Raw genomic sequence first — 9,583 nt, forward strand, 5'->3', positions numbered from 1 at the left:
GACAAATACTTCAATTGATCCATCTAGCTAAAAAAAATTAAAGTGAAAAATAAACACAAAGAGAAAACTAAATAATGCATTAATTAACCAATCAATAAATCAATGTTATGCATAATGACCAATAATAAAACAGCTATTGTAGCATTTCACCGATGCCCATGAGTAACATGTTCCAATTCTAGAAGATGAAGAAGATTTTTCCGTAAGCAAGAATGTGAGATCATCACAAAGGATGCCACTCTTGACAACTCCACCTTTGTTTCCAAGAACAGGAGCATCACACAGCAGCAGCAGCAAGAACACCAGCAAGAGTGAAGATGGAAATGTCAGCAGTGATGACAGGAACTACAACAGCAACACCAGCAGCAATAACACTGGAACTGGGAACAGGAACAGTGACAAGAGCAGCTATCAGGTACATATTTAATTTTTGCATCCCTACAATGAATCATGAAAAGGTTACAGTGTTCTTACAACTGTAGTATCTGTCGGTAATTTTCCTATATGCACTTGTGTACATTACATATAATGGTTCTCTTTTTAATGACTGTGGCAGTCTGGCTCGCAGTGGTGAAGTGGATGACGTCACGGACCAGGAAGTAACTGACACCAAAACAGTGGATGGGCGGGTGAAGCTGAATGCTATTGCACTCAGCGTATTTAATAACAAACAAAAAAAAAGATTTAAACAAAACAACAAAACACAAAACAAAAGGGCACGAGGGCCAAACGAATAAACAAACAAGTAAGTGTCGTGCTGGATACTCCAGCACGTTTTAGCAATTGTTTTTAAATGTTGCTCGCTCTCTCTGCTCCCCGTACTCTCCTCTGTACACCCAACCTCAAGTGCAGAGAGCTGCAGGTTTATATACTCTGGCCGAGGGATTAACTAGTTGTTAATTATCTTATTATCCCTCGGCCAGAGTCTGCACGCGTTTGGTAAGGATGCATGACTGTCAGCTAGTTAAATAATCAGTAGCTGATCAGCCATGCATCCTCACGGGGTTTTTAAATATAATAATAAAAGACGCGGCCCTTTTACCCGCGCCACAAACAAAAATACAAATAATAATAAATAGGGGCGGGACACTCCGCCACAATGACCAACTGGTGTAGTTAAAGTAGAAGTTTATATACATGTATGTGCATTTTTTGTTCTATTAAATAGACAGGGATAGGATGATCTTCACCATTTTAGAAGAAATCAAGGGCCAGGGGAGACAAAACAACCTGATGCTTCAGGCACTTCTCAAGCGGCAGCCTCAGGTAGAGCAAGAGCGTGGCAGCATGCGCCTGGACGAATTCTGGTTTCCTCTTGACACCAAGGAGGACATTGACAGAGTGGAGAGGATGTTAATGAACCAGGCTACAGAAAAGACACTGGTATGTGACAGATGTGCGATTGTTAACAAAGTTCTTTTCTTTTCAGATTATAATAAACAATACATTGTCATTAATAGTTTTTGAAAAAAAAATGCAATACAGATGCTAAAAGCATCTGTCCTTATTGAATTATATCTTTACCTTTTTCTCAGATCTTTAGATAATTATTCCTGATTCTGTACAGAAGTAATTTTTTTGCATTTTTCTACAGTGTTCATTTATTATATCCATTTTAAAGGTGTAAAAAATATCACTACAAGTTTCCTTGTGTTTCACATGTAGTCATTTGTTTACTTTTTCATATTTTGCAGCTCAATTTCTAATGATTTAGAAGTATGCTAATGTCTCAGTCTTTGGCACGTTCATTTTGCTTCAGAACTAGTGCATCAGTTGGGCACATGACTTCATTTCTGCTAATGCACTAACAGCACATTCCATATTGGGAGAAAAATGGATGAAAAAATCAAATATGCTCAACTTGTTCCGCTGCCATTGTAAATTCACCATCAGGGTTGGTGAAATAGCAGAAACTTCATAATAGTTTATTATGAATTTATAATAGCAGAAACTGTTATTTTCTTATGTGAAAGAGAGAGAGAGGAAAGTTGATACAGAAAAAGTAAAGTGACAAGATCTGAAAACAGGGTAACTGAGATTTTTTTTTTCTGGAGGGAAGCCATTCAAACTTTGAAGAATGTTGTATACGTAAGATTTTATTATTGCATCGTCTCAAAGTTAGTACATACTACAATTTTATATAAATTCAGTTTTAAAACTTTTATGACTGATATGACTATTCAATTTAAAAGATGGCAGTAGTGTTGTAACACACATATACATTTGCCTGTGGTAAAAATCAACAAACACAATGCTTAACACAGACATAAACACATTGTTTGTTGATTTTTACCAATGAATTGTGTTGTCCTTGTTTGAACAAACTGTTAGATTTAACAAATGTTTTAGTGTGTATAAAAATATTGTAAAAATATTGAATCTTTCATTCTTTTTTTCCAGCTGCAGCCAAGAACTCTTCTGTCACAGAGGCAGACACAGAGGCCAGGATGAGGAACTGGCTAAAGTACAGTGGAGACCGGGATGGGAAGCGGAAGAGGAGGGCAGAAAAGAAAAAGGGTAAATATATGATGCTCCCATGAATTATATTTATATTTTATTAATTGGTAAATTAATTTAAAATGATTCAATAAGTTCCCTTTATTTAACGCAATGTACTGTTCAAATACGTTTTGCTTTAATACTTTGCTTTTTCATGGCCAATGAAATGCTTTTTTTAAAAATGTTGTACCACAAGGGTATATAATATGTTTAGTGGTTAAATTAACTAATTGTTACTGTCACTTATATTTCAGTGGAAAGATTACATGCACTCCGATTGGCTGAGATAGCGATATACAATCCATAGTACTGTATATGCCCTTAGAATGTTTGTAACAGCATTACAAAAAAGAATTGCATTTGCAACCAACAAGACATTTGAAGTCAATTTCAAGCTATAAAAAATATATAAATCAAAGAAAGGGTAGGTCTTTGTTCTCAGTTTATTCAGATAGAATTGTACATGTCCATTGTTTTAAAAACATTTCATACACTTTTATAGAGACATGGGTACAAGTTAAAATAAAAATGATAATTGTGCTGTAACTTTGAAGCCAAAAGAAAGACCCTCCACATTGGGCTTTATGTGCTATTTGTATGTAATCCCTTTACTTTATCTTTGGCCAAACAGTCCATAATAATAAAATAATAATATCTTTATTTTTATATAACTCCTTTCATAGTGGACCACCATCACAAAGCGCTTTACAGAGGTAGGCTGTGTAATGCATGGTAATGGCCAATGTGGAGGGTCTTATTACTTACTTCTCTTATTATTTACAGATGCAGAGTCTGCAAATGCTGCTGCAGTTGCTGCTGCTAGTGCTGCCAGTGACATTGAAGAAGATTATGAGATTGTTTGAGCCATCTTTGCATTTGAACACAAATAAGCTTAATAAACACTGTTGAATGCAAAGCTAGTTGTTTCTTTTTTCTTTCTTTCTCAAATTCATTATGTTATAGCTTTGGGCAACATCATTCATGTTGTAATGTTGCAAACATATACTGTGCATACAACCCCGGTAGTATGCTGACCTTGGCCCAACATAATTTTGTCCATCGACCCAACGTTGGCAGACAATGGTGGCCCAACGTTGGCCAACCATTAGCAAGCAGTGGTGGCCCAACGTTGGCCCACCATTGGCAACGTTGGGCCACCATAGTTCGCCAACGGTGGGCCAACGTTGGGCCGATGGACAAAATTATGTTGGGCCAACGTCATTGGCCAACGTTGTGATGACGTCTCTGATGACGTTGGGCCAACGCTGGCCCAACGTCAGCATGCTATCTGGGTACCGCCCTGCTACAGCACGTCAGGTTTTGTAACTCTCCTCTCTAATTGAATTGTTTCACTTAACTGTTACCAAAAACACAAACCTGCCTGCAAGGATTGTTTCCATCAATCAAATATATAGAGCAGCTGATTGGCTTTCTGAGTCACTTTATATGTTGAATACATTGCAGTTTAAAGAGATGAGTTAAAAAACCTGACCTGCCTTAGTGTCCCGAGATTCTGGAGCCTGTTGGCAACCATAGTCTCAAGTGAAGTGAAGAGTTGATGGATGTCCTCCCTCTTTTAATGGTACTTGGCTATTATATAATGGACCATTCATTTTCAATATAGAAATAAATAAATAAATTGTTGCAGGCTGGCAAAAAAAGTTCTCTCCAAATCGCACAGGGTGATTTTTAATTGACCAGTAAAAACTAATTTAATTGGAAAAAATTGTCTGTGAGATTTTCAAATTGAAATCAATGGTATTATAACAACTACAGTAATTGTGTAGTGCATATCTTTATAGAAATGTAAACAACCCACATGGATAGAAAATATATATATTTATTTAAAATGGACAAACAGTTCTGTTATTGCCTTCATCCAGTTTGCTAAGGTATCAAAAACAAAACCTGGAAGCACAATGTAATCAAATGAATGCTACACAATGGCATCTCACAGCAAAAGTGCGTTCATTGTTGTGACAGGCTGGCTTCAGTTATGACGTCAGACCAGAAATGAACACACAGCACTGCGAGTGAAAATAATGAATGAAAGTGCTGTTGCGCGGTTTATTAAGTACGGAAAAATAAAAGGTTTGAACAAACACAAAAACACTTTGTAAAATAAAACGGCACAGTAGCCAAAACGAACAGACAATAAACAAACAGACAAACGAGTGGACGAACAGACACAAACAAGTACTGTGCTGGTTCTCCAGCAATTGTTATTTACACTCTCCTTTCTCTCTCACCCGTTCTCCACTCTCGAACACACAACCCCGAGTGAATGAATCATGCATCTATATATACAATTGTGCTGGGATTCAATTACCAATTAATTATTCACTTGAATCCCAGCACATGAACTAAATCTGTGCAACCCCATGCTCACATATTATTAAATACATAAGAACATAAGAAAGTTTACAAACGAGAGGAGGCCATTCAGCCCATCTTGCTCGTTTGGTTGTTAGTAGCTTATTGATCCCAGAATCTCATCAAGCAGCTTCTTGAAGGATCCCAGGGTGTCAGCTTCAACAACATTACTGGGGAGTTGGTGCCAGACCCTCACAATTCTCTGTGTAAAAAAGTGCCTTCTATTTTCTGTTCTGAATGTCCCTTTATCTAATCTCTATTTGTGGCCCCTGGTCCTTATTTCTTTTTTCAGGTCAAAAAAGTCCCCTGGGTCGACACACTGCCTATACCTTTTAGGATTTTGAATGCTGGAATCAGATCACCGTGTAGTCTTCTTTGTTCAAGACTGAATAGATTCAATTCTTTTAGCCTGTCTGCATACGACATGCCTTTTAAACCCAGGATAATTCTGGTTGCTCTTCTTTGCACTCTTTCTAGAGCAGCAATATCCTTTTTGTAACGAGGTGACCAGAACTGAACACAATATTCTAGGTGAGGTCTTACTAATGCATTGTAAAGTTTTAACATTACTTCCCTTGATTTAAATTCAACACTTCTCACAATATATCCGAGCATCTTGTTGGCCTTTTTTATAGCTTCCCCACATTGTCTAGATGAAGACATTTCTGAGTCAACATAAACTCCTAGGTCTCTTTCATAGATTCCTTCTTCAATTTCAGTATCTCCCATATGATATTTATAATACACATTTTTATTGCCTGCGTGCAGTACCTTACACTTTTCTCTATTAAATGTAATTTGCCATGTGTCTGCCCAGTTCTGAATTTTGAATGACCTTTGCTGCTGCAACAGTGTTTGCCACTCCTCCTATTTTTGTGTCATCTGCAAATTTAACAAGTTTGCTTATTATACCAGAATCTAAATCATTAATGTAGATTAGGAATAGCAGAGGACCTACTACTGATCCCTGTGGTACACCACTGGTTACCTCGCTCCATTTTGAGGTTTCTCCTCTGATCAGTACTTTCTGTTTTCTACATGTTAACCACTCCCTAATCCATGTGCATGCATTTCCTTGAATCCCTACTGTGTTCAGTTTGAGAATTAATCTTTTATGCAGGACTTTGTCAAAAGCTTTCTGGAAATCTAAATAAACCATGTCGTATGCTTTGCAATTATCCATTGTCGATGTTGCATCCTCAAAACAATCAAGCAGGTTAGTTAGACACGATCTCCCTTTGCTAAAACCATGCTGACTGTCTCCCAGGATATTGTTACCATATAGGTAATTTTCCATTTTGGATCTTATTATAGTTTCCATAAGTTTACATATAATAGAAGTCAGGCTTATTGGTCTGTAGTTACCTGGTTCGGTTTTGTCTCCCTTTTTGTGGATCGGTATTACGTTTGCTATTTTCCAGTCTGTCGGTACAACCCCTGTGTCAAGAGACTGTTGCATGATCTTGGTTAGCGGTTTGTAAATAATTTCTTTCATTTCTTTGAGTACTATTGGAAGGATCTCATCCGGCCCAGGGGATTTGTTTATTTTAAGAGCTCCTAGTCCCTTTAACACTTCTGCCTCTGTTATGCTAAAGTTATTTAAAATTGGATAGGAACAGGTCGACATGTGGGGCATGTTGTCCGTGTCCTCCTTTGTAAAAACCTGTGAGAAGTAATCATTTAATATATTTGTTATTTTTTTTTCTTCGTCTATGATTTTGCCATTTGTGTCTCTTAGACATTTAACCTTCTCTTTGAATGTTCTCTTGCTGTTATAATATTGGAAAAACATTTTGGAATTGGTTTTAGCCCCCTTAGCAATATTGATTTCTATCTCTCTCTTGGCCTTTCTAACTTCCTTTTTGACTTGTGTTTGCAGTTCCAAGTACTCTTTCTGTGTACTTTGTTTTTGGTCCTTTTTAAAGGCTCTGTAAAGTGCCTTTTTTTGCTGAATATTATTTTTTAATTGATCTATTAAACCATTTTGGCCATTTTGTTTTAGATTTAGATTTGTCTACTTTTGGGATGTAATTGTTTTGCGCCTCTAGTACTACATTTTTAAAAAACAGTCATCCTTTTTCTGTGGATGTTTTCTCTATTTTACTCCAATCTACTTCTGTTAGTCTCTGTTTCATACCTTTATAGTTTGCTTTTCTAAAATTGTAAATCTTAGCTTTAGTCATTACTTTGGGGGTTTTAAAAAACACTTCAAATGAGACCATGTTGTGGTCTGAGTTTGCCAATGGCTCTCTGACCTCTGTTTTAGTTATTCTGTCTTCGTTAATTTGAAAAGACTAAATCAAGGCATGCCTTCCCACTAGTCGGTGCCTTGACAAATTGCGTTAGGAAGCAGTCATTTGTCGTTTCCACCATTTCAATTTCGCCTGTTGTGCTCCCCACCGGGTTTTCCCATTTTATATGGGGGAAGTTAAAATCCCCCATTAGTGTGGCTTCTCCTTTTCTACACGCATTTCTAATGTCATTGTATAACACATTATTTTGCTCAGCGTCTGAATTTGGCGGTCTATGGCATGCTCCTATTATTATGCCCTTTGAAGTTTTGTCCATTATTCTGAGCCATATTGATTCAGCGTTCAAATATCTGTGCACTTCATCACCCAAAGCGTTCAAGTAATTAATAAGGCTCATTCATCCAGTGTAAGTTTACATGGTGTAGACTGGGCTAAACACACTACTTATGTTCCATTGTTCACATAAATCATTAGAAATGGTAATGAGGGCTAACCTTTGCTTTAAAATCAGTTGCTTACCTTTTTTTAGATTTATTGACATTATTACAGGTCCTCACTTGTTTTTTTTTTAAATTTAGGGTAATTGTGTGGTCGGGAGGCAGATGGACGATCGACCTATAAAAATAACATGTTGTGATAGGAGAGAAGCAAGGAAAAAGGCAAGAAGGAGAGAGGAGGAAGACAGCTGCGAGACATCACAAGTTCACGTACCCAGACCAGCAGATGGATGGTGGCTGGGACGTACAGACCATAGTTAGCTCCGGGGACCCTTGGGCAACCCCATGCCAGTATAGTAAGGGAAGACCGAACTATAATTAATTCTTGCGCCTTGCAGATTAGCGGAGGCTGTGAGACCCTGCTGAAGGCAGAACTTTTGTTTGTAGTTTTTCCTTACAGTGTTTTGTTTTCTTATGTTTTGTTTGCCTTTGGATTATTATTATTGTTTTACATAACAAAGAGAAACTGTCTGGGCTCCCAAGTGGCGCATGCGCTAAGGCGCTCCACATGGAGTGCAGGATGTGCCCTATAGTCTGGAGGTAGCCAGTTTGAGTCCAGGCTATTCCACTGCCGACTGTAGACCGGGGCTCCCAGGTGGCAACGCACAATTGGCCAAGCGCCACCCGGGTGGGGGAGGACTTAGGTTGGTCAGGGTGTCCTCGGCTCACCGTGCATCTGCGACCCCTGTGGACTGTCCAGGCGCCTGCGGGCCTGCCTGTAAGTTGCACAGAGCTGCGTGGTCCTCCGACGCTGTAGCTCTGAGTTGGCTGCATGGTAAGCCTGCAAAGTGAAAATAAGCGGACGGCTGACGGCGCACGTTTCAGAGGATGTGTGTGTCCATCTTTGTCTGTCCTGAGTCAGCGCGGGGGTGACAGCGGTGGGCTAGGTTGAAATAAAAATAATTCGGCATTTCAGATTGGGGAGAAAATCAGAAAATAATTGGTGATTCCAAATTTGAAAAAGAAAAAAATGACAAAAAAAGGTACATTCCAGGTGCAACCCCACTGGGGTAAAACAACAAAATAAATGTTGTGTGCCTGAGCACCGTTTTCAATTATCAATTATATAACACTGATCTGTTTGTCTGCCATGTTTGTGTGACACATGATGCTCCCATTGTACACCATTTTTTTTATAAGAACATGACTTCAGTATCTGAAGTTACTTCCTGAAATGGTCTCTTGAGACTTTGACAGTGTATTGACTGCAGCTTTGTAGAATTATACTACTGCCACAAAAGGGTTTTTTGTATGTTACCCTCAAAGGTGACCTAGTGAGTCATAAAATAAAGATATGTACCAGATATGAAGCCAGTATCTTAAAGCTTTTGGTCTTCATAATCCTGAAAACAAGTGACATGATTAGTTTTTGACATATTTAGTTAAAGGTCCAAAACACCGAAAATGTTACCGTAAGTCGGTGTCTCAAGTGGTTTATGAGGAATTAGTTGTTGAACAGGTGGAGAGGGATTGACAGAAACATATAAAATCCCCTTACAGAGTGCATAATAATAATATGGTTGTTGCACTGTACAGCGTAATATAAAATTACTTTAATGCGGTATGCATGTGTGCAAGTACTTTGAGCACTTACTTTGTAAGTTGTTCCCTTTATAAATAACCTTATTGCAACCATTTCACACACTGTCACAGTTTTCCTGGTACCACAGGCCTCCAGATAAAGAGGTTTTCCTCATCAAGAAAAAAGACAGCTAACGTGAGGTACCATGGGAACAGCATATCATCCCCCACATGCAGAACTCATTGTCTGAATGCATGACTGTACTCCATTCATCATCTTTGTAAACTGATGCTCCGCTCTCTTCATTCTTTGCCGACAATGCCATGGATAAACACCTGCAAAGGTAGCTCAAGTGACATAAAACAGGATGAGCTCATGATGGACTAGCTATCAGATTCTTACTCAGACATGCATATTTAACTGCAGTAGATCAATGACAG

General features: G+C 38.3%; 1 long non-coding RNA gene across 1 annotated transcript; it reads left to right on the plus strand.

Moving 5' to 3' along the window:
• The first annotated feature begins 246 nt into the window (after positions 1-246).
• On the plus strand, positions 247-3,364 carry LOC131705132 (uncharacterized). The gene is made up of 4 exons (XR_009310206.1): positions 247-415; positions 1,169-1,383; positions 2,401-2,517; positions 3,283-3,364. It is a non-coding gene; the product is annotated as an uncharacterized LOC131705132 (long non-coding RNA).
• Positions 3,365-9,583: the final 6,219 nt, after the last annotated feature.

Source organism: Acipenser ruthenus, chromosome 2, assembly GCF_902713425.1.
Source record: "Acipenser ruthenus chromosome 2, fAciRut3.2 maternal haplotype, whole genome shotgun sequence".
NCBI lineage: Eukaryota > Metazoa > Chordata > Actinopteri > Acipenseriformes > Acipenseridae > Acipenser > Acipenser ruthenus.